This window comes from Gekko japonicus, unplaced genomic scaffold, assembly GCF_001447785.1.
Source record: "Gekko japonicus isolate JY-2015 unplaced genomic scaffold, Gekko_japonicus_V1.1 scaffold438, whole genome shotgun sequence".
NCBI lineage: Eukaryota > Metazoa > Chordata > Lepidosauria > Squamata > Gekkonidae > Gekko > Gekko japonicus.
In genome coordinates, this window is record NW_015160849.1 from 609,903 (window position 1) to 634,658 (window position 24,756).

Sequence of the window (24,756 nt, forward strand, 5' to 3'; positions counted from 1 at the left end):
CTTCTCTTCTTCTTCTTCTTCTTCTTCTTCTTCTTCTTCTTCTTCTTCTTCTTCTTCTTCTTCTTCTTCTTCTTCTTCTTCTTCCTGTCTCTTATTGCCAGCCTCCGAAAAAACAAAAAAACCCCAGCACTCCTTTCTTTACATTCTGATGGCAAGACTTCGTCTTGGGGTCGTGGCCCTTTTAAACTTTTGTGTCGTAGATCTGATTTTGCCATTTATGCCAGGCTTGTAAAAGAGGCGAGGCGCTTGCCCAGCTGCCTGTGTTGCCTAAAGATCTGTTTCCAGGAAACCAGGCAGGGAAGCTTCTGTTAACCGGAAGGTAATTGTTTCTCTCCCCACCCCCCCACCCTCTTCCTTTTAGTCCATTCTTAGGCTGCAAATGACACTGGTATGTTTGTATAGACAGGCCAGAAATGTGTATTTGTGTGTGTGTGAGAGAGAGAAAGTGGGATCGTTATGTCTATGAATATATTTGCAAGGCTGCTTTTGGCATTTAATAAATTACTATTATTACTAAAATTCAAGACTTCTATTAGCAAGCTGGTAAAAAAAATGTCACTCTTATTTGCACAGCTGTTTAACGGCCTCTTGGGTCATGAGCTGAGCTGGCTTCGAAATTATGTCCCCACGCTGAAATAAAAAAAGCCCAGTCAATGATTAAATGCATAATTAGAGGTTTCATGCGCAGGCCTGTCACTTCAGTGACTTGCAGCCTCTGTTATTTTCCCTAAGTGATACATATTACTGTTGAACTGCTAAAGCCTGTAATCCTACTGTAAGGAAATTGATCTTCAGCTTTTCCCTTCAGCACCAGCGGGGAGGTACATGACGTCAAGTCCCAGTAGGCAGACTGGAGGTTCTCTGTGTGGCAGGGCGGGAGGTGGGAGTGACCTCCCTCTGCATCTCCCGCCCCAGACTTTGCATTTCACCAAAATCCGGGAATATGAAAGGGAGAGCCAGTTTGGTGTCGTGGTCAGGAGCCCGGACTCTGATCTGGTAGAACCGGGTTTGATTCCCCACTCCTCCTCCACATGCAGCTGCTGGTGTGACCTTGGGTCAGAAAGAAGTCAAATAAAGGGCCAATATTAAAAACTAAGTTAAAACTTAAGTAAGTAATATAGGGGTCATTTTGTAGAAAAACAGGTGCAGGAGCTCATTAGCACAACTCATTTGCATATGCCACACCCCCTGACATCACCGGAAGTGTGTCAGAAGGCAACACCCGCCACTCAGGCTCCACTGGACTGTTTTGGACTGCTAGCTATTGGGGAGGGGGGACATGCAGATCTGTCCTCGCAGAGGAGGGAGAGCTTGTACCTGAATAAAACTTGGTCTTAAAGGTGCGACGGGACTGTTTTGGACCGGGGGGCTGGGGGAGGCTCTGCAACTTACCTGGCTGCTTTTTGCTCTGAGGGCTGCTGGGAGTGGGGCTTGTTGCATGTGCCCGCCCCCTGGGCTCTTTACTACCGGAGCTCCGCTCCTGCAGGAAATGACCCCTGAATATAGCCATTTTTACGACTCTGTAAGTTAAAAAATATTTAATTATTCATATTTAATATCCTTTTAATCTTTTTTCTACAGCCTTCCTTTTTTTGTTCCAATATTGTAATATGTATTAAAGTTAATGTGTACCTCAATATTCTTTGACCTCTGAAGAAGGCCCCGATACGGTGGAAACGCATCAGGTCATGTGTATTGGCCCTTGCGTTTAGGCCACCTTTACTTGTTTAGAAGGCTTTCATTGGGCCCTTCCATGTTTTTAACTCTCTTTCTAAGAAATACATGTATTTTTGTATATTGTAAGTTTTAACTTGGTTTTTAATATTGGCCCTTTATTTGACTTCTTTCTTACCCTCGTGGTTCTTGATTCCAGTTTTTGGGTCAGGTTTGTTTTCCCCTCCCTGTGCCTTAGTGACCTTGGGTCAGTCACAAGTTACCTCAGAGCTGTTCTCTCAAGAGCAGTCCTCGAAAGAGCTCTCTCAGCCCCACCTACGTCCCAGGGTGTCTGTTGTGGGGAGGGGAAGGGAAAGGAGTTTGTGAGCCGCTCTGAGACTCCTTCGGGTAGTGAAGGGCGGGGTATAGATCCAATCTCTTCTCTTCTTCTTCTGACAAGGAGCAGGGGTCCACAATGTTTTTTGAGCCTGCGGACACATTTCTTATTCTGACACGGCATGGTGGGCACAGCAACAACATGTCTACCACAAAATGGCTGCCATGGCTCGCCTTCAGTCACACAGTGTAGATCTTTGCTGCCAAAACAACATTTAAAAAATCTGCACAGCCAATCAAGCCTTCAGCGGCCAATCAGAAGCCTTGCTGGGGAAAAGACCTTCCTGGCTTTGTGTGCTTCCTAAAAACACTTGGCGGGCCCCGCTTCCCTGTCCTGAAATGAACACTAGGTCAGTAAAGCCAAAAAATGCCACATCCTTGTGCACTGAATGCCCCCCTAGACGGGGCAGTACCTTGAAACAAAAATTTACTGATGCTGAACTGCAGACCGGAAGGTCGGTACCTTGGCAGTTCAAGACCCAAGTGCCACATGATGGAGTGAGCTCCTGTTTGTGGTCCCAACTCCTGCCAATTTAGCAGCTCAAAAGCAAGAAATTGCAAGTAGATAAATAGGTACCACTTCGGTGGGAAGGTAACAGTGTTCTGTGTGCCTTAGCACCTAGTCATGCCGGCCACATGACCATGGAACCATCTTCGGACAGCGCTGGCTCTTCGGCTTGGAAACGGAGATGAGCACCGCCCCCTAGAGTCGGATTCGATTGGCTTTCGAGCAAGGGAAACCTTTACCTTTAGGAATCGCAGGGGAGGATGTTTCCTGCAGGGTGGTGAGCAAACTCCCACCCCTGGGCTTTTCTTCACCAGCAGGAGCAAAAATGGATGGGGAGCGACAGTGCACGACACTGTGATGTCACTTCCAGTGGTACCCTGCAGAGACATCGTGACACTCTATGAATGTTTCTCAGATCTCTGCGTTTTTTTACCATAGAGCTCAGGGAGTTCTTAAATTACCATGGGACCACTTCCAGGTAGGATGAGAACTGATGTTGCACGACACGGCTGCTTCCCCAGTTTTGTTCCCACTGAAGCAAAGACGGCATCTGGCAACCATAGTAATCCCCCCCCTCCCCCAGGTAAAACCTCCGTGTAATCCGGGTAATACCAAATTGGATACGAACAAGCCTACTCCTCAAGCCACTTGGATTAGCACGGGCAAGAAGGAGCATTTTGCCCTGTATGCAGCATGAAGAAACAGCTGCCCAGTCCGGTATGCGAGATAACTTGACATGGCTCTAGGCTGTCAGGAGGCTGTCTGTGCCGGGCCTGTTGAAGGAGAAAGGCTCCTGCCGGCCACTGAATTGCTGCTTTGACTGTCCCAGGTATCTCTGGCTCCCTTCGCCCGTCGGACTGCTAATCCCCTTGCAAATAGTTTTAATTGGACTTGGATCCAGTAGCTGTCAGCCACCCGTTTTGGAAGCTTGACAGGTCCCGGTCCCTTTGTCCCCACAAGTGAAAGCTGCCCGGGGTGATGTTTTGCGCTTGACCAAGAAACCAGTCCAGCGCTGCATGGTCTGTGCTGTGAAAGTGCCAGATCCATGGTCAAGTTAACTCTCAACAACGTTCTCTTTGGCAGTGATATGTTTATTGAGATGTATGCATGATCCAGAACATCGCTTGTGTTAGAACGAAAGACTTTTGGCGGGTACAAGCTTATTATAGGTAAATCAGATAAAAGCCCCTTCCTTCCCCAAGCATACGTCATACAGACATGCCACGCCTAGCATTGCCATGTCAAGCAAGTGAAAAAATATATGGCTTGGTTATCTACTGCTCAAGCTGGTACCAAAAAGCTTTCAAAAACACCTCCCCCTGGGAAAGTTATGCGAGGCAAGTTATGACTTCTAAAGCAAACGTCCCACTCTCTCACTCATTCACTTCCCTCCCCTCCCCGCAGGAATTCCCTCCACCCATAACTATGGCAACCCAAGCAAGCGTAGGGAGATAAAGTTTGACAGGAAGGGCACTTCAGGGACCTCCTTGTGGACCTGGCCAGCAGGCTGGTACGGAGGGCAACACCGGGGAGGGGGGCAGGAGCACAACAGGCTGAGGGAGGGCAGCCTCGAACTCCCCCGTCTTGCAGCTCGCGCAGTCTGAGCGACTTAAGGCTGAAGGGAAAATGGGTTCAGACGGTGGGACAGGGAAGAATTCTGGTTCTTGGCTTTGGTATAATTTGAAGTCAGGGCTGGCTCCTGATTTTGGGGAGTCCTGAGCAAAGAGTTCCTGGGGGGCCCCTTCCCACCCAACTCTCCCACGTATCTTACCTTGGAAGCACAGAAACTTTAAGCGATATCCCGAATCCTCCGTGTTTCCTGTTTAAGGGGGAAATGCTGTTCAAAACAAATTACAAAGATGATCTGACTCCAGTGGCAATGAGAGAAAGAAATTTGGCTTACCAAAATAGAAGCATGTCATACAGGGCATATTCATGTGGATACGTTTAACTTATCGTGAACTTCAAAAAGGTTAACTTGCTTCAGTTCTAAGCCCGGGTAAGAGAGAGAGGAAGAGAGATCTTATATAAGATGAGACAGAAGGCAAGCATTCCGATAAAGATGGAGGTTCTGTGGCTGGGGTGTGTGTGTGTTCAGGATTGGAGCACAGACTTCCCAGTCTTGACAGGACACCACTAGTGGTGGCACAATCCGCCAGGAGTTTGGGCATGATCCTAGATGCCTCCTTAAGTCACCCCCAGGCTAGACTACTGTAACTCGCTGTACACTGGCCTGCCCCTGAGACTGACCCGGAAGTTCCAGCTGGTCCAGAATGAGGCAACACGAGTCCCGACAGGAATGCCACGGATGGCACACGTCCAACTGTGCCGCGCCAGCTGCACTGGCTCCCAGTGGAATACCAAGTCAGGTTCAAGGTTTTGGTATTGACCTTCAAGGGCTTGAGCTGATCGGTCTGGAACCGGCACATCTTTGGGACCGCCTCCTCTGATACATCCCCGGGAGAGCATTACACTTGGCGGAGAACAATCTACTGGCGATCCCTGGCCCCAAAGATATCTGGCTGTCCTCGGCCAAAGACAGGACTTTTTTTGGCCCTGGCTCTGACCTGCTGGAAGTCTCTGGCAGATACCATCGGGGCCCCGTGGGACTTAATGCCATTCCGCAGGGCCTGTAAGGCAGCAATGTTCCGCCAGGCCTTTGGGTGAGGACAGCAAACAGTCTCCATCATGGTGGGCACCCTCCTCTTTCTCTCCATCGCTTCAGCACACACACACCCTGCCCTGCCCGCGAGACGGCAGCACAGTCCGGAGTTGACTTCTGAAGAAAATTACGGGCGCCATCTGAAATTGTTAATCGATTGTTGTTTTAATTGATTCTAACATTGTTGCACATCGCCCAGAACCCTGTGCATACAGGGATTGGGCGATTTATATATCTAAAGCATAAATGAATGAGTGAGTGAGTGAGTAAATGAATAGCAAAGGCGGCTCAACATCTAACTCAGGGGTGTCAAACATGCGGCCCGGGGGCCGGATCAGACCCCCCCCCCCCGGAGGGCTCCTATCAGGCCCGCAGTGGAACTGGCTGTCTTCTGCTTCTTCTTCCAGGTCTGCTGCTGCTGCGTCATCGTAGGTTTGCAGCTTACAGATACACACCTGAACAGCCTACTCAGGATTGCAACAGCACAGACATTTTGATGCAGTAATTCAGAGCAAGAGGTGTCAGTTATCAGACACTGTTAAATAAAGAAAATATTGCAAGAGTGCTAACGTTTTAAGCATGTTTTTATTTTAAGTAAAAAAAAAAACACCTTTGTGTTTGTGTCCTTTATAAAGTTTATATCTCCACTACCTGGCATCATGACACACATGGCCCGGCCCAACAAGGTCTCATTTATGTCAGATCCGGCCCTCATAACAAACGAGTTTGACACCCCTGATCTAACTGATGAGAGGGCGGGGCCAACTGCCAAGGATCCCCCAGTGAGAGACTTCTCGTCGTAACCCTTTCCTTCCCACATCCTCTTGCATGCAGAGTTCCAGCATCCAACAGTTACTTCCTCTGGCCAACAGCCCTGGTGGTCAAGGGAGGCAGGGAATCCAGACCTGCTCTGAGCCTGCCTGACCCCAGTGGTCAGCTTAGCTGTTCCACCTGTAACTGTAACAGGAGGAGAGGGAAAACTAAAAAAAAAATGGGGTTATTGAATTCAGCAGTCTGGATCATTGTGAATGGGACTATCACTGTACAGCCCAACAGAAGATCACATCTTTTCTTGAATGGCTGGAAATCTTCCCTTCCCTTCTGCCAGCGAGAGGGCGTGAGAAACTGCAAATATGAATTTGCACTGAGAGTTTCAGCTGCAGTTTGCAGAAACTGAGTCATTCTAGGGCAATGCTTCCTCTAAGCTGTGGAATCTTGTGAGCAAAAATTTTACTTTGTGAGCTACTGGCATTAAAGTTGTGAGTGAGTGAGTTGGCCACTGCATCAATTAGTTTGCTCTGGAGCCATCCTTCCTGGGCCGGAGGCTAAAAAACTGTGAGCCAGCTCACACTGACTCAGCTTTGAGGGAACATTGTTAGGGGCTTCTTTGCCATGTTTTAAGAATTTGATGCAAGATTTCTGTTGTCAGGAGACATCATGAACTACTAGTGTTCACTGTCATCCAAAGGAAAACACTTCCTATAGCAGAGGTCCTCAACCTTTTTGAGCCCGTGGGCACCTTTGGAATTTGGACACCAGGCAATGAGCGCAACTACAAAATGGCTGCCTCAGGAGGTGGAGCCAACCACAACATCTCAGGGATTGAAGTTATGTGTAACACCAATAGCCACTCGTCAGCGTTTCAGGCAGAAGCCCTGTTCAATAGGATGCCTTTTTAAAAACGAAAGTATTGTTTAATGATATCTTCCGGCGTGTTACACACAGCAGTGCCACGAAGAGTGTCGTGCTATGACGGCAGCTGTCACTGAAGCAACTTTAAAACAATCCGTACAGCCAGTCAGACCTCCAGTGGCGAATCAGAAGCCCTGCTGGGCACAAGCCCCGCCCACTTTCTCAAAAAACTTGACGGGCACCACCAGGGAAAGTCTTGGTGGGCACCATGTTGGAGACCCCCGTCCTATAGCCTTTAAATCCCTCATGGCTTAGAGATGTGAGAAGCTCTTAATTGTACATGCTTGAGCAGGAACTGGCATACTTACCTGATGCCACCGCAGGGAGAGAAAAAAAACACTCGATAGTATCTGTTGACCTGCTGGCGTAGAAGAAAGAACTACCCAAAGTCTTAGCTGTGCCAATTAATATTGGAGGAGGGTGCTGCCGCCCAATAACGGCACAGTGGCACTGAAAATATTTCATTTCAGTCTGGTACGTTAACGGTACCCTGACCTGCTCTAACAAGACCTGACAAGCAACACGGCTGGTCTTTGGGAAATAATATTCTGTTTCCCAAGAAACGGGTGGTGTATCTGTACCACCTGCTGCTGTTTTGGCAGAAATTACTGGAGCCGTCGCTTCACAAGTGAGTGTCTCTTCAGTACAAAGGCGACAGCATCCGCTTCCCCTACACCACCTCCCTTTTTTTGTTTTTTGTTTGTGAGACGTTAAAATGATTTTCCCACAGAAGGTCAACCTCATTTGGTGAAGCTCTCACCGCGCGTGCTGTGAAACATCTTTGCTGTGAAAAACGCCTTTGTGGCTAAATAGATTTCAGGGCATACGGAGATGTACTGTAAACAGAATCCACCATCCTGTTTTTTTAGCCATGGAGGCAGCTTGGATTTTGGGCCACCATTGCAGAGTGTCAGCGTAACTTGGTGGTGCGCCGGAACAGAGGCCCCCAACATGGCGCCTTTGGGTGCTGCGTCACCAGAGCAGACTTATTGATGCAGTAGCCAAATCTCCTGCTCACAACTTTAATGCCAGTCGCTCCCAAAGTAAAATTTTTGCTCACAAGACTCCACAGCTTAGAGGGAGCATTGCTGACAGGACCTACCATCGGTTGTCTGCATGAGCAGTCCCACCTCCGATTCTCTCATCTGTTTCTGCCTCTCCTTCATGCCTCAGTTGGGCTGCCTGCTCTTCCTTTGTTCTCCCAAGTGTGTTTTGTACATTTTAAACCAATGATGCCCACAGCGCGGCTCTCAGAAAGCCACATCTGCAGTGACCCTCTTCCAAAGGAGCCACTTGACTACTGTCTGCCCTGTGCACCACTCCACCAAACACACAGGTAAAGTATGATGACAACTAAGTATTTTGTCAGAGTCCCTTTGAATAGGAAGGGTCGTCTCTGTGGGATGTTGGAACTCTGCATGCAAGAGGATCTGGGAAGGAAAGGGTTAAGAGAATTCTCTCCCTGGGGTACACTTGGCAGTTGCCCCCCCCCATCGGTTAGTTTTGAGCCTCTTTGGCTCTTGCTTGCCTTCTGTTTCACCTTACATAGGATCAGGGGTCATTTCCTGCAGGAGCGCACAGGAGTGGAGCTCCGGCAGTAAAGAGCCCAGGGGGCGGGGACATGCAACAAGCCCCACCCCCTGCTCCCAGCAGCCCTCAGTCAGAGCAAGAAGCAGCCAGGTAAGTTGCAGAGCTCCCCACCCCCGGCCCCCTGGTCCAAAACAGTCCAGTGGCACCTTTAAGACCACGTTTTATTCAGGCACAAGCTCTCCTCCCTCCTCTGCGAGGACAGATCTGCACATCCCCCCCCAATAGTTATCCAAAACAGTCCAGTGGAGCCTGAGTGGTGGGTGTTGCCTTCTGACACACTTCTGGTGATGTCAGGGGGTGTGGCATATGTAAATAAGTTATGCTAATTAGCTATGCTAATGAGCTCCTGCACCTCTTTTTCTACGAAATGACCTCTGCATAAGATGTCTCTTCTTCTTCTTCTCTCTTACCTGGAACATGGATCAGGTGCCACGTTGGCAGGGTCGCCAGCTCTGGATGGGGAAATACCTGGAGGTTTTGGGGGTGGAGCCTCAGGAGCGCAGGGTCTGGGGAAGGGAGGGACAGGACATCACAGCATCCACCTTCCAAAGGGGCCATTTTCTCTGGGTGAACCGATCTCTGTTGCCAGGAGGTCTGTTGTGATCCCAGCCACCACCCAGAGTTTGACAGCCCCACGCACTGGGGAACAGTGCTCAAGAAGAGCCACAGGTAGCCCCTGGGCCCACTGAGTGAGTATCCCTGATCACAGGCTCACTTTTGCCGTGGTTTCGTTAGCAGAGCTGCGGGGGAGTAAGCCACCCCTGCACGTGCAAGAGCTGCGCTCATCAGAGTTCACTGCAATCGCAGGATTGCACGAGGCATTAACGACCAGTAGTTCTCCAGCAGCAGAGAGAGATTTGGGGTTTGCCAGCCTCTAGGTGAAGTCTGGAGATCTCCTGGAATCACAGCTGATCTCCAGAAGGCAGAGATCAGTTCCCCTGGAGGAAATGGCTGCGTTGGAAAGGTGACTCTAGACGTTCCTTTATACCCTGCTGAGCCCCCCCCCAAACCCCACCCCTCCCAAATCACCAGGCATTTTCCAACCTGCTAGTTGATCTTCAGGGACACCTTCAGAATGTATCCCCAGATATATCTAGTAGAGACGAAGCGCGCAACAGTAGTCATGGAAAGCAAGAGAAGAATTCAGTAAGCTGAGTACAGTAGGAGGTGGACATTGCAGCTCCCTTTAGAGTCAGAGGGGGCTAAACACACTCAGTACCAGTATTCACGGCTCCAACAGTTGTTTTGAAGGGAAGGAATACTTCTTAAAAGCATGCTGCAAAACAGTTCTGGGATTGTGACCTCTAAGGCGCCAGCCAATCAGCACAGTGCACAGACAGTTGATCCCCCCCTGTTCACTCTGAGCTCAACCCTGCAGACTGATTAGATGCATCTTAAACGTATAGAGTATTTGTTTCCTGCACGCTGCAGGATACTGGCTGTTCAGAGCACTGAAGGCAGGAACTGATTCTAGATAAGTTGGAGGTGATGCCAGATGTGGTGCAGGAAGGGTTTGCGAGTCCAGGTAGGAAATCCGTGGCTATTGGGGGGTGGAGCCTGGGGAGGGGTGGGGTTTGAAGAGGGGTGGGACTTCAGAGAGGTGTGATACCATAGAGTCCCCTCTCCCAAACAGCCATTTCCTTCAAGGGAACTGATTTCTGTAGTCTGGAGATCAGCTCTAATTCTGGGAGATCTGCAGGCCCCTCCTGAAGGCTGGGAAACCAAGAAGAAGGAGGAGGAGGAGGAGGAGATTGGATTTATATCCCGCCCTTCACTACCCAAAGGTGTCTCAGAGCGGCTTACAAACTCCTCTCCCTTCCCCTCCCCGCAACAGACACCCTGTGAAGTAGGTGGGGCTGAGAGAGCTCTTTCCATAAGTATCCTTAAGAGAACAGCTGTGCCAGAACTATGGCTTGCCCAAGGTCATCCAGCAGCTGCAAGCGGAGGAGTGGGGAAATCAAACCCGGTTTGCACTGGGTCCAGAGAAGAGCCTATAGGCACTTTGGTGTAGCGGTTAAGTGTGCGGACTCTAATCTGGGAGAACTGGGTTTGATCCCCCACTCCTCCACTTGCACCTGCTGGATGACCTTGGGCAAGCCATAGTTCTGACAAGAGCTGTCCTTGAAAAAGAGCAGAAACAAAGTTCAAACTGGGGTCTGGGGTTGCCGAACTTTAACCACAACTTGATGAGCAGTTGTAACACAATGTTATTCCCAAAGAATTTTAGGAGTGGGTCCATATGTTTCCTATGTACTGTGAAGGAATACCAGTGGAAATCTGACATTTCCTGCAGCAGTCATGATGTATGAAACGTCCTTCCTCAAATATAAAGAATTTGGTTCTGATGGCCCCTTTGTTGACAAAACATCATGTACTCCCCTTAATAGCCCTGTTGTGTTGTATTAAGAAACTCTGTTTACACTGTAATCAAGTGGTGGAGGTCGGGAAGTGCTATCCAGTTGCAGATGGCTTATGGCAACCCAGTAGGATTTCCGAGGCAAGAGACATTCAGAGGTGGTTTGCCATTGCCTGCCTCTGCACTACGACCCTGGACTTCCTTGGTGGTCTCCCATCCGAGTACTCACGAGGACAGACCCTGATTTGCTTCTGAGGTCTGACAAGATCGGGCTAGCCTAGGGCCATCAGATAGATTTTATAAATGGGAATAAAGGGATGAATAATACACTGGGAAATTCTGCTGAGCTCTCATATCTGGAAGAACCGAGTTCAAGTTTCACAAGACATATCTTGCCTGGTTGTTGTACGTATTATAACAATGTACGTGAAAGTGTTTTCGTTGCTAGCCCCATGTACATGCAAAGCATTGTTATTATTCAATTTTGTTTCCTTACGGAGTTTCATCAGCATAAAACAGAACACTGCAATATTAGATGTCCATTTTGTCTGTCAAGAAAGCACCATCACAGATGTTTAATTGGCGTGATGGTTTTGATCTTCAATCTCCAGATTGACATTTAGCTTCCGAAATGGAATTAGGAAATGCATTCTGTACATCCATCAGGCATAACAGGAGTGCCTCGTTAAAAGGCTCATTAGATAATCAATAGCAAGAGAGAAATTACGCAGTACTATGGATGTAATGTCTAGACAAATTATGCCCTCTAGTTATACGGCAGGATTCTTTTTCCCAATCTCCCCCCCCCCTTAGCATATTGGCAGACTGAACATCGCTTTTGAATGTATAGTCGAGTGGAGGATTGACACTGTCAAATGATGTCCTTTGAGAAACTGTAAAACGATACGGCTGCTGTTACTGCTTCCACATGTTAAACAGAATTGAAGGTATCTAAGATAAAGCCTTATGCTTCTGCTGCATTTGAAAAGAATTGTTGTAGGACATCAGTCTATACCCAGGAATGAAATAGGGCTTCTCAGACCACTTTCCCCCCCATGGCTGTTTTTTCCTCCAGGCTATATCCCCAGCTACATTTTTAAAAAATCAGTTTTGTAATTACATTTTTATAACAGTTATAACTTTAATATCAGCCTTTTAATTGTCGTGGTGGGGGCCCACGCCCAAGAACCACGGTGAATGGTAACGCAAGCCCGGGCCTAGAATCTGGATTGGTCAAAACCGAGGCTGCAGTAAGTCTCACCTCCATTGTATTGTGACTCAAGTTAAACTATCTACCTCAAGGATTAACACCTTTAATCCTCTGGGACCGTTTTCAATCTCCCTGGTTAACGGTGATCCTCCACACATTGAGAATTTTAGGCTTGTCCGCTCAGACCCTCCTGGTAATGGGACTGGACCAGGCGAAAGCACTGGTAAAACAAAGGGTGTTTTGACATTGAGTGCCAGAATGATATTAATAGTGCTCCAAATTTTTTGGCACTGGAGAATACTAGATATGTTGTAGCACCACCTGCTTATTTATCATAAGAACATAAGAGAAGCCAATGTTGGATCAGGCCAATGGCCCATTAAGTCCAACACTCTGTCACACAGTGGCCAAAAATACCAGGTGCCATCAGGAGGTCCAGCAGTGGGGCCAGGACACTAGAAGACCTCCCACTGTTGCCCCCCCCCGCCCCCAAGGACCAAGAAATACAGTGCATCACTTGCCCCAGCCTGAGAGTCCCTATCTATACCTTGTGGCTAATAGCCACTGATGGACCTCTGCTCCATATGCTTATCTAATTCCCCCTTGAAGCCATCCATGCTTGTAGCAATTATTTCTCATATCTGAGATGCACCTGGCCAAAGTACTAGCATTTGGTATTGGAATTCCTGGCCAATGTGTTGGCATTTTGTATTGGAAACCCCCTCCCCCCGGTTATATTTAGCGTTTTTGTATTTTGCGCAAAAATGGTCCAGAAATAGCATCTTGATGCTGAAAACAAATCTTAGCTGGTTTTTGAGCGTCCTTTTGTTCTGTGAATATGGAGCTAACAAACAAATTGCCCTGACCTGGACATCCCAGGTGAGCTCTGTCTTATCAGATCTTGGAAGCTAAGCAGGATTGGCCCTGATTAGTACTTGGATGGGAGACCACTCAGGAAGCCCGCACAGGCAACGGCAAACCACCTCTGAACGTCTCTTCCCTTGAAAACCCCAGAAGGAGTTGCTATAAGTTAGCTGTGACTTGACACACTTGCTACCGCCACCACCAGCAACAACAACAAACTCTCCTGCAAGCCAGATTTTGGAAGCTCAGTTGATCACAGGACCCTGACAGAACCAGTAATTGAATGTCCTGCCTAGTCTACATTGTCTGACAGAGCCCTAGAAAAGGATTTTCCTCTCTCTTTCTGAAAGGAAAAAACTTTTATCTGGGGGATCCAATTCAAGCCATTACAGGACATGAAGACATCAGTTTTCTCATCTGAAAGGCCAGTAGATTCTCCAGCTCTCCCTCATTTCTAACTGCAAGTGTGCTTGTTTGAGCATAGGTGCCATGTTCATGTTCTGGTGCTCATGCTCCCTTCTGTGAGCATCGGGGTCATTCTGGACATGTCAGCTGAAGAATGCTGTGGGAGCGTCTGCCACAGCAGTTAAGCCACTGCACACGTTGGGTGGTTGGCTGTGTTTCCTGTAGTGGCCATTTTGTGGCTGGATCCACCCTGCCATCAGAATTCCAAATGTGCCTGCAGGCTTAGAAAGGCTGGGGACCCCTGTGCTGGCAGCCTTGAGGTCTCTCTCTGCCTTCAGGGCCTGTTCAAGGTTAGCACCACCACCACTGAGGCTTCTGGCCATCTGTCATCCACCAGGCAGCCTGTCACACAAGCAGGGCCTCCTCCCCACCTGGGACAGATGTTTCATAGCCGGTCTCGCCCAGACGCTCTCCTGAAGTGAAGGGGCAGGGGAAGCAAGCAAGACAGAAAAGGTCAAAGAAGAAACATTTCTGGGACAGGACATGCAAGACTGAGTGACGCCAGTCGGGTTTAACCGCCCAGTGGCCACTTCTGGAGCCACCTTGCGCCTTCCTTTCTTCCAAAGCTTCTGGACTACTAGGATGATGAACACCCCACACCCTTCCCATTAAATCTCTGGAAGGAAAAGGGCTAGAGATTTAATTTTTCTCTTTATTTAATGAACGTTGACAGCTTAAAGAGGAGGCTTGCCTCCCACATGTTTCCTGTGCCTGGGTGGGAGAAGATTGTGGAACGTCTGAGGACTTTCATTTTGCTTGAATGGAACACTAAAGCACTGTTTTGTTTTTTAAATTTTGGATGGCAGTAATCCTTTTGAGCACACTCTCTGAACATACCGCTTGGCGTAGTGGTTAAGTGTGCGGACTCTAATCTGGGAGAACCGGGTTTGATTCCCCACTCCTCCACTTGCAGCTGCTGGATGACCTTGGGCAAGCCATAGTCCTGTCAGAGCTGTTCTTGGAAAAGAGCAGTTTCTGTCAGAGCTCTCTCAGCCCTACTCACCTCACAGGGTGCCTGTTGTGGGGAGGGGAAGGGAAAGGAGTTTGTAAGTTGTTCTGAGACTCTGAGTGAAGGGCGGGGTATAAATCCAATCTCCTCCTCCTCCTCCTCTTCTTCTTCTTATCATTTCAACAGCGGGTCTTTATTTATTTAGGCAGATGGACATTTATACCCCACTTTCCCCCTCCCAAGGGGGGAACCAAAGATGCTTACACCATCACCCCCCTTTCCTTTTCATCCTCACAACAACCCTGTGATGTGGGGGGTTGTTGTGGGGGTAGTTGTTATTATTATTATTATTGTTATCAATTTAATTTATAAACCATCCTCCCTCGAAGGACTGAGGGTGGTGTACACCACAGTTTAAAACATACAATAAAATTAATCACAATCTATTAACAGAATAAAACCATTAAAGCACAATCTCAATCATCAGTGGTGTTCAGTCTATGGGGCCTATCGTGTTGCTAGGCCCTGAGCGGAAGGCTCTGGGCTAGTGACATCATAATGGCAGCTCAGGGCAACCAACAGCCCCCACGTGTGGAAACTGCCAGTCTACAGAAAGAGCAGAAGAGGGAGCAGTCTTCACAGGAGAGGAGGAGACAAATTAGTACAGAGTCGGGAGAAAATCTGTCTCCTCAGACAGTTGATGGCGATGTGCCTTGAGAACGAGGCCCTCAGGGATACTGTTGCGGTTCTGCATGGTGGCAGACTTTCGGTCCTGGCAGCCGCTGCCCCAACAGGTAACCCCAGTGAGGCCAACAGCTTCGGAGAGAGGGAGGAAAAAGCAGAAGGGACGCTGGAAGGGTATGAGTTCTGGGGGCCGGAGGCTACAGAGTCCCGGGGGTGAGCTGGAAACTGGCAGTGGTGGCTTTAAACTGGCAGGCTTGAGACTCTTGAAGCAGGGACTGGGGGAAAAGGAGACAAAGTGGGTTTGAGCTGAGAAAAAAAGAGTTCCGATCCCAGCTATCACTTCAGATTACAGGCTCATCGACAGATAATCCAATACAAACACAATATATACCATGAGATGGCAACCAAAATAAACACTCTTCTTTAAAGTTACTAATAAATAATACCCTGTCAGGTAGCCCTGTCATAAGTCTGGAATGTGGAGGGGTGCCCTCCCGTTTTCTGTCTCAGCTCTCCCTGGCTCACCAACTGTTTGCTATCTTATGCTTGACCTTGTAGATGCTCCAGCTGCAGTTTTACTCGGCTGGGAAAGTTAACGGCTTTTTGCTTTGCCTGCTTGCTTTGCCCACACGCGCGAGATGTATCCATTGGCTCATGGTTACCGGGGAGATGTTTGATTCTAGTATAAGCCAGAGGCCCTTGTATAGGCGACCATTCTTGACACAATCTGTATACGTGTCTCTAGTACTGGATTTACCAATAAACAGTTATCTTCTCATGAAGCCCTGTGTTGTGTAACCTGACTAAAGACCCTGACACCCTGGAGCTCAATGTAACTTATATGATCCTTGTTGTTTGTATCAATACAACAAATTACAACACAATAAGAATGTATTCGGATTTTTATTTTTTGTTTGTTTGTTTGTTGGAAAAAGCATAAATAAATTCTAAAAAAACAAAAACAAATTACAACACAGTCTATTTCTTACAATAACCAATAATAACAAGCAACAGCATGTACTTTCTTTCCATACAGCTTTGTGAAAGATACAGAGTACAAAAAATACAAAAGAATCACAAAACACTCAGCAAACATGCTCATTAGCAAAAATCAAGCTCTGAAACCAACCACACAGCCGCCACCCCAATGGCCATAATCCTCACCAAAAACGTGGAAGTTTTTTGTGAGGATTATGGCCATTGGGGTGGTGGCTGTGTGGTTGGTTTGAGAGCTTGAATTTTGCTAATTAGTGACATCTGCTGTGGGTGCTGGCTGTAGAGTTTAAATGGGATGTTTGTGAGGTGGGGTTTAAAAAGACAGATTCGAAACAGGAGCAGTATGCCATAAAAGTATTACAGAATTCTTCCATTCAAGTAGTCTTTTAAGTGGTGAGTAAATGATTAGTAAGAGATTATTTGTATCTCCATTGTATGTTTGCTGAGTATTTTGTGACTTTTGTATTTTTTGTATTTTTGTATTGTATGCAGTGAGGATTCTTTATAAAGATAAAGAAACGGGCTGAAATTAAACTGGGACCCCATCAGAATCTTTCACAAGCTGTACTAAGCAAAAGTATATGCTGTAAATTGTATGGACCTGGCATTACATTTTATGACACACATGGCCCGGCCCGACAAGGTCTCATTTATGTCAGATCCAGCCCTTGTAACAAATGAGTTCGACACCCCTGGTTTAAATGGTCTGTCTGTGAGGTGGGGTTTGAGAAGACAGATTTGAAACAGAAGCAGTATGCCATGGAAGTATTACAGAAGTCTTCCATTTATGTAGTCTTTAAGTGGTGAGTAAATGATTAGTAGGAGCTTTGGTGGCTCAAGTGGTTAAGACGCTGAAGGTTGGTAGTTCAGCAGTTCGAGACCCGAGTGTGCCGCATGATGGAGTGAGCGCCTGTCTCTAGTTCCAGCTCCTGCTAACCTAGCAGTTTGAAAGCAAGAAACTGCAAGTAGATAAATAGGTACCACGTCAGTGAGAAGGTAACAGCGTTCCGTGCGCCTTGGTGTTTAGTCGTGCCGGCCACATGACCACGGAAATGTCTTTGGACAGCGCTAGCTCTTTGGCTTTGAAACGGAGATGAGCACCGCAACCCTAGAGTCGGATTCGACTGGCTTTCGAGCAAGGGAACCTTTACCTTTACTAAATGATTAGTAAGAGATTATTTTGCATCTCCATTGTATGTTTGCTGAGTGTTTTGTGAGTCGTTTCTATTTCTTGTATTTTTGTACTGTATACAGTGAGGATTCTTTGATAAATATAAAGAAACAGGCTGAAAGTAAACTGAGACCCTGTCAGAATCTTTCACAAGCTGTACTAAGCAAATGTATGCTGTAAAATCTTTCACAAAGTTGCATGGAAAGAAAGTACATGCTGTCGTTTGTTATTCTTGGTTATTGTAAGAAATAGACTGTGTTGTAATTTGTTGTATTGATACAAACAACAAGGATCATATCAGTCACATTGACCACCAGGGTATTATTTATTAGTAACTTTAAAGAAGAGCCTGTTTATACTGGTTGCCATCTCATGGTATGTATTGTGTTTGTATCAGATCCCAGCTATGCCACCCGTACAGGGAGCACCAAGCCCCTGTTGCACAGCCTTCATTTGTAAAATGGGAATATTGGAATGACCTCCGCAGAGCAGTCCCTCCCACACAGCGTATGCCAAGAAGGGACGCCCTGCCCTCTTTAGCCAGAGTTGTCCACCCACACGACAGGAGGGGAAGATGTCCGGCTAGGCTGAGAGTGTGTGACTGGCCAAATTTTACGAGCCGGATTGGGGATTTGAGCCTGGGCCTCCCAAATCCTAGTCTGGGAAGGCCTGTGGCTCAGTGGTAGTGTCTGCTTGGCATACAAAAGGTCCCAGGTTCAATCCCCGTTATCCCCAGTTTAAAGGACCAGGCAGTGGTTAATGTGAAAGACCTCAGCCTGAGACCATGGAGAGTCGCTGCCAGTCTGGGCAGCTTCATGCGTTCATGCGTATGTGTGGCACCCTTAACGTCTACACTAAACTGGATCTGCAGGGGCTGCCCATTTTAGCAGCAAACATGAGACTACCAGCGGAGGAAGCGAGAAGAAAGGTCAGATGTTTCTGTGAATCCGCTGCCCTTGAAATAAATCTCATTGTTCAGATTCGTTTTAACTATGTTTCTGACTCTCTGCCAGTAGCCCTGCCTTGTGTCAGCACAGTCACCTCTGCTCTGTTTGTGTGTTTGTGTGGCCTTCCATTATTTTATCTTGTAGCTGAGCTTTTATTTTATTAATTATTTTATTTAATTCACGTCCCACCTTTCTCCCCAGTGGGGACTCAAAGCGGCTTACAATGTTCTCCTCTCCTCCATTTTATCCACACAACAGCCCTGTGAGGTAGGTGAAGCAAGCTTCCCTGACAGAGTGGGGCTCTGGACCTGGGTTTCCCAGATCCTTGTCTGGGGGGGGGGAAGGAGGAGAGGGAGGAGGAAGAAGAGGAGATTGGATTTATACCCCGCCCTTCACTACCAGAAGAAGTCTCAGAGCGGCTTACAATCCCTTTCCCATCCCCTCCCCGCAACAGACACCCTGTGAGGGAGGTGGGGCTGAGAGAGCTCTTTTGAGGACTGCTTGTGAGAGGAAAGCTCTGCCAGAACTTGTAAGTAACCCTTCAGCAGCTGCATGTGTAGGAGTGGGGAATCAAATATGATTCTCCCAGATTAGAGTCCGCGCTTCTAACCACCAAACTGGCTCACTAGATTCATCCAGGACATACTAAACATCTACTCCTTGGCAGTTATGAGGGGAAAGTTCATGCATTTACCTTAATCAGAACGAATCTGTCCTTCTTCCTAGGTAAGATCGACACGATTGCACGTATCCTTGTGGAGTGTCCTTTGTATGCTAACCTCAAAAAAGAAAAAAATGCTGTTAAGTGACCTTCACACCTGAGAGGAGAGAATGGAGAGCATCAATTTACTTCTCACAGTTAAAAAATATAACAACAACAACAACAACAACAACAACAATAATAATAATAATACCTCACCCTCCCTGCCAAAGCAGGCTCAGGGCAGCTTACAAAGCAACATAATAACAGTAGTAACATAAATAAAACCATCTAAAACAATTGAAAACATAAAGTGCTAGCAAATTGTAGCTATACATTAAGGATGGTGGCAATAGTTACTTTGTTCATCCGTTCTTGATCTTTATCACATATATACAACTGGCATAGATTGTAATGGCGGAGTCGGGCACCCCTTTAGTGATGGTGATGGTGATGGTGGCGACTCCTTAATTGAAGGCTTGGTGGAAGAGCTCTGTCTTGCAGGCCCTGCAGAACTGTAAAAGATCCCGCAGGGCCCTGATCTCTTTTGGGAGCTCATTCCACCAGTATGGAGCCGCCACCGAAAACGCCCTGGCCCTGGTTGTTGCCAGTCTGATGTCTTTGGGGCCTGGGAGGGTCAGTTGGTTTTGTGACCCTGAGCGCAGTGCTCGCTGGGGTACATAGGGGGAAAGGCCGTCCCTCAGGTATGTCGGCCCCAGACCATATAGGGCTTTAAAGGTAAGAACCAGCACCTTGAAGTGAACTTGGAATTCTATCGGCAGCCAGTGTAATGCCTTTAGCACAGGCTAGATGTGCTCCCGCATAGGGAGGCCCATCAGAAGCCTGGCCGCTGCATTTTGCACTAGCTGCAGCTTCCCTATTTACGACAAGAGCAGCCCCATGTAGAGAGCATTACAGTAGTCCAGCCTTGAGGTGACCATTGCATGGATCACTGCTGTCAAGTCATTGCGGTCGAGGAAGGGAACCAGGTGCCTAATCAGCTGGAGGTGGTAAAAGGCTGACTTGGCAGTGGCTGCTACTTGGGGTCCATTGTTAAGCACGTATCCAGGAGCACTCCCAAGCTCCTGCCCTCTGGCGCTGGCACCAACGGCACCCCATTGAAGGTCGGGAGTGGGATCCCTACCCTCGGACTACCCTGGGACCACATTTTATCTGCTGTTTTGACATATTTATTGCTTTGCAACTGTTGATCTTATAACCTTAGCTTGTTCTTTAGTTTTGCCTTTGCACATCTTCAACGTGTTACATGTTAATTTGCTGTTCAGCCTGTCTATAAGTTTGCATCTTACCTACCATTCCAGCGTATTTGAAAAAGTGTGCATGCACACAAAAGCTCACACCTTGAACAAAACTTTGTTGGTCTTAAAGGTGCCACCAGACTCTAAATTTGTTCTCAGAGTCAGGAGGCATTATATTTCACTGTGTTTGCCAGTTCAGTCTGATGTATATTCTTATGACCTGCTTACATATCTACTCAACGACAGGAATCCAAAACGAACCTTAGCAGTTTCAATTTTTTTAACTTCTTTTGTCTATTGGGTGGCAAGTGATTAATAACACTGCTCAAGAGTAATGTGTCACAGAGCTTTTATGGGATCAGAGGAAAGGAGAGGACTTTGATCTCCACACCACGCTGCCTCTCTAGTTGAGCTTTTGCAAAACATACAGCCCGATATGTCCACGTTTCCTTGGGAGGAAGCCCCATGGACAACCAAGGACGCATACCTGGCAGCGCTGTCTATGTTTATTTGTTCAGTTTCCAGAGGAGCTAGAGAAGCTAAAACAAGCAAATTAAGTTTGACAAGAGCTTAGCCAACTGTGGGTGATCTTTGAGGGGCTCTGATAAGCCTTCTGGATCCCAGCCCAACCCCGTTAAAAAGCACGCTGCCAGACATAATTGTTTATGATGGGCATCCCGCGCGTGATGCTGTGACATAAGAGCATCCGTCGCTATGTGTCTTGGAATGGAATCCCGACAGGTAACTGCTGCCATAGCAACATGGACAACAATCTAGGCGCATGTTGGCCACATTTTAGCCGCAGAGGTGAGGCGACCGGTGAAGAAAATTGGTTGTTTTGCCGGCTCCCGCTGAGGAAGGAAAGAATTTTAAATAAGCTGAGAGGTCTCTAAGGGTCTTGCTCATCCTTGGATTGTGGGGGGGAAATGTGTCTAGTTGGTTAAATATGTATTCGTTAAATAGCAGCTAGGGCTGGGGAAGGAAATGGCACTTGACAATAAATCTAGAGGTTTGTTAGAATTTCATTTATACCTTGCTTTTCTTCCCAGTGGCTTTTCTTCCCAGTGGTTCTTTTCTCTTCCATTTTTTCCTTCACAACAACAGCCTGGGGAGGTCGGTGAGGCTGAGGGTGTGTGACTGGCCCAAGGTCACCCAGCAGGCTTCCATGGCAGAGTAGGGGATTCAAACTTGAGCCTCTCAGATCCTAGCCTGGCACGCTTGCCCCAACACCAGCTCTTCTGCCTTTAATGGACCCCCCCAGCTTCTCCTTCATTAACTGCCAAGTGAAGGTTGCGTTCTTTAGTGCCAGTTGGTTGCAGTGGTGGGAGCGCAGACTCTAATCTGGGAGAACTGGGTTTGATTCCCCACTCTTCCACATGCAGCTGCTGGTATGACCTTGGGTCAATTACAAGTTCCTTCAGAGCTGTTCTCTCATGAGCAGTTCTCAAAAGAGCTCTCAGCCCCACCTACCTCACGAGGAAGGGAAAGGAGTTTGTAAGCCGCTCTGAGACTCCAAGTGAAGTGCAGGGTATAAAGCCAATCTCTTCCTATTGTTCTTCTTTGCTATGCAACCCAACAATTCAAAATTGACTTCAGTAGCATCAGTGTGACAGTGGAGGGCCTATCCGTTTTAAACCAGGATGACTAGAGTATATGTCCGTGGGTTTCTGCCCCAACACAGTATGCATCTGCCCCGATTGCCTTGAAAGAGTTAGAGAGGCAATGTGTATCAAACTTTGGTGTGTTCACAATGGATTCTAGTGGAAGTTAGTAAATGTCCGATCAGACTATTTTTGCCTGAACTATGTCTGAGCCAATGAAGTGGGGTTCCCTTGGTTCAGCTGACAGTCCTGCGGGATGCGTTCCCACTTTGAAGAGAATCAAGAGGCAGGCTTCGCCTTGGTTTGAATGCATTCTTGGTTTGTCTCTTTGGTCTGAATCCTTCATGCCAGTGCTCTGGAGTCCAGGACATGCTACAGTTCACGGCTGCTCAAAACTGGGCAAGGATCGATTCCGTGTCGTGAGTTTTAGACTGTTTCAGATGGCATCACACCCTCTGTTTGTTGGTGCAAAGCATTTTGATCCAGGTGTCTATCTCTGTGTGGAAGGTGCCATTCAGTCGCACAGAAGAACAGGGGTGCTTTGCCCTTGCCTGCCTCTGCACGGCGACCCTGGACCTCCTTGGGGGTCTCCCATCCAAGGACTCACCAGGGCCGACCCTGCTTAGCTTCTGAGATCTGATGAGATCGGGCCAGCCTGGGCTATCCAGGTCAGGTTCCAGGTATCCAACTGCAATTAAAAAAAGAGTGATTCACGCCAGCTAGTCTTTATTGACAGTTTGAATAAAGCAGTTTCCTCTTTTAAAATTTCAGTGCGGCCCTTCTCCACCTCCGCAAGGAGGGACGCGACAACTGACAGCATGATGCTGATCCCTGAAGAATGATTTGTGGACTTTGGCCAGTAAGTACCCCGGTGTTCTTTTTGCTTCTCTTCGCTGGGGTGAATTAAATGATTCCCGGGCGGTGCCACATCTGGGGTGGGGGGTGGTATTTGGATATGCGACAGTTACTTGGGAAGTACTGGTTTGCTAGACTGGGGTTGTCCTTGAGGAGATATGCAGTTAACAGATAAGAGAGCTGGAACACAGTTGAAGAGTGGAGCACAAGGGTAAACTTGAGTCAAGAAAGGGGAGACCCGCTGCTGGTGTTCCTGTTTTGTATGACTAGATAGCTTTTCCAGAAGGGTTTGTTTTCCATGGATTTCTGGGCATAGGCCTTGTTTTGCGGTTGGGGATTGTCGGCTTGGGTTGGCTCCTCGTCATACAGTGTTTTAACAAGAGGCTGACCTGGATGGGCCAGGTGAGCCCAATCTCATCAGATCTCATCAGCTAAGCAGGGGCAGCTCTGGTGAGTCCTTGGGTGGGAGACCACCGGGGAAGTCCAGGGTCTCTGTGCAGAGGCGGGCAAGGGCAAATGTCTCTTGCCTTGGGAACTCCATGGGGTTGGCATAAGTCGGCTGTAAGTCGGCAGCAGTTTCCACCACACATTAGCCCATTCCACACTCTCCGTGTTCACGGTGGTGTCTTCCAAGCAATTTTGCACTAAAATCTAATTCAGCCTTCTTTTTATTCTGTGTCGTTGTCGCCCCCCCCCCTCCCCAGTTCTGCACTAAAATTTAAATCAACCTTTCTTTTATTCCGGGTTTTTGTTCCGTTCTGCATCACGCTACCTCCCTTCAGTGGGCGACCCAGTTTCAGCCCACTGTTTCCCCAGAGCTGCTGGTGTTCCTGTTTTGTATGGCTAGATAGCTTTTCCAGAAGGGTGTGTTTTCCATGGATTTCTGGGCAGAGGTCTTGTTTTGCGGTAGGGGATTGTCGGCTTGGGTTGGCTCCGCGTCATAAAGTGTTTTAACCAGAGGTCATTTCGGGGGGATCGCAGGGGATCGCAGTTCCCCCGGGTGAGGTATGGGGGGAGGACCGTTGGCAGCCACTTGAAAGGAACCATCCTACCTCCCACTTTAGTCCTGACCAATGTTCCCTCTAAGCTGTGGAGTCTTGTGAGCAAAAAGTCTACTTTGTGAGCTCCTGGCATTAAAGTTGTGAGCGAGCAATTCGGCTACTGCATAAATTAGTTTGCTCTGGAGCCATCCCTTCCTGAGCTAAGACAAAAATGTGTGAGCCGGAGGCTCAAAAACCGTGAGCTAGCTCACACTAACTCAGCTTAGAGGGAACACTGGTCCTCACTCTGTGCTCAGCGGGATGAGCCACCTTGTGTCCCCGCAGTGCTGTCAGCTAAGCTGCTGCCGTAGCTGGGGGAGGGGGAGGGGGAGGCGATGGATGGTATGTTGCTGTAATGGAACCTTAACTTTCATTTCTGCCTGACTCGTCTTATTGTCACGAATGCGGTACTAGGCCAGGCAACAACAAGAGAGTCCAAAAGCAGTCCAAAGTCAAAACCAGGCAAGCAGTAGTACCAAGTCCAAATCACCAACCGTTAGAGTCGTTGTTAAAGCCAGAGTCCAAAGAAGTCAGAAGCCAGAGGGTCAGAGGTCCAAGGGGCAGGTCAGAAGCAGAGTCATACATACATACATACATTTTTTATTTCTATACCGCCCATGACCCCCAATGGGTCTCAGAGCGGTTTACACTGAACTACTTCTGTAGTTTGTTACCTGACTAGGGCCACAATTTTTCCGGGGAGGGGGTTACCTAACAGCACCCATGCGGCGTATTTCCTCCTCATCCGGCGGCTTCAGATGTCGTTCCTGGCGTCCCGGGCGACTGGCGACCATCACAGGCAGGCTCTGATGCTTCCTCCTCTGGCGCACACTGCTTTCAGACTGCGGCTTCCGGCTATGCGTCCCGTCGGGCTCCTGCCGTGCTGCGTCGTCTCGCAGTTGCGTCGCCCTGACTCTGCCTCCATCCGATCTGGTCGTCGCCTCCTCGGAACACCGGATACCGCCATTGTTCTTTCGCCGCCGCTTTTCTCGCCGCCACCGTCAACACTCCTGGCACAGAACCAGGAGGAGGGTGCCCCCTGCCACCTAGGGCAGGTACCCATTTCTCTACTTGTATTTACTTTCGAGCCGCTGGGTTGGCGGGAGCTGGGACTGGGGCCGGCAGCTCACGGGGATTCGAACAGCCATTATGGCTGTT

General features: G+C 48.1%; 1 protein-coding gene across 2 annotated transcripts in view; it reads left to right on the forward strand.

The window, feature by feature from the left end:
• The window catches only part of LOC107118447 (poly(rC)-binding protein 3-like), a 356,111-nt gene that overhangs the window by 3,992 nt on the left and 327,363 nt on the right, over positions 1 to 24,756 (forward strand). For both annotated transcript variants that reach the window (XM_015420802.1, XM_015420794.1), the window contains exon 2: positions 22,475 to 22,562. The gene's annotated coding sequence lies outside the window, so the exon portion shown is untranslated. The remainder of the gene's footprint in view (positions 1 to 22,474; positions 22,563 to 24,756) is intronic.